The sequence below is a fragment of the Phodopus roborovskii genome, unplaced genomic scaffold (assembly GCF_943737965.1).
Source record: "Phodopus roborovskii unplaced genomic scaffold, PHOROB, whole genome shotgun sequence".
Lineage (NCBI taxonomy): Eukaryota > Metazoa > Chordata > Mammalia > Rodentia > Cricetidae > Phodopus > Phodopus roborovskii.
Genome location: NW_026126331.1, coordinates 69,385 through 70,171, shown reverse-complemented (window position 1 = coordinate 70,171; position 787 = coordinate 69,385).

Below are 787 nucleotides of genomic sequence, written 5' to 3'. Positions count from 1 at the left end.
TTTCTCTATCCCCAGCCTCATGTTGAACTATTCTTACTTCTGAGCCCCAACAACATTTTTGGTACTTTCTATGAAATAATTATGATATACAAGGTTTTTAGTAGTGACATTTTTACTACAGATAGGTGTGTGGTAATATTCAGACTTCCAGTGAATGCCTGAATTCCTATACATAGCAATTTTCTTTATATACAGATTATAGTATTTATACATAGTATCAATTTGTATTTCCTGTTAACACTCTCATGCCTCCTTTGTATCATAGTTTTGTGATTTGGAGTCATCATTACATAAAATAATGACTACTAGAACACAAGGCCTGCAAGTATTCAGTTAATATGATAACTGAATATACTGTATGAACATTTGTGAAAAACAGAAAAAGTCACCTTCTGAGCAGGTAGAGTGAGACAATTCATTTTTCATCATGCTAATCAGAATGTATTATTATTATTTTTTGTTTTATGTGTTTGTTTGTTTCAGTGACTGAGGCCATGGGAACAGAAGCTGCATATAATGAGAGACTGTAGTTTTTATTATATTATATATCTCCTTTAAGAAAGATACCAGATTTTTAGATTTTAAAAATATATTTTATCCCTTCCACATATAATATAATACAGTACTTTGTACAATTATCTTTAATAGGTTGTGGTAATTCAGAAAATAAAAACTATGATGTTATGTTGACTGAAATAGCCATGTTCATATAGCCACTGTGCTGTTTTTAATTGAGTGTTATCAGGCACTCATCTTTATAGAGCAGTTAAATAATTATATGACAATA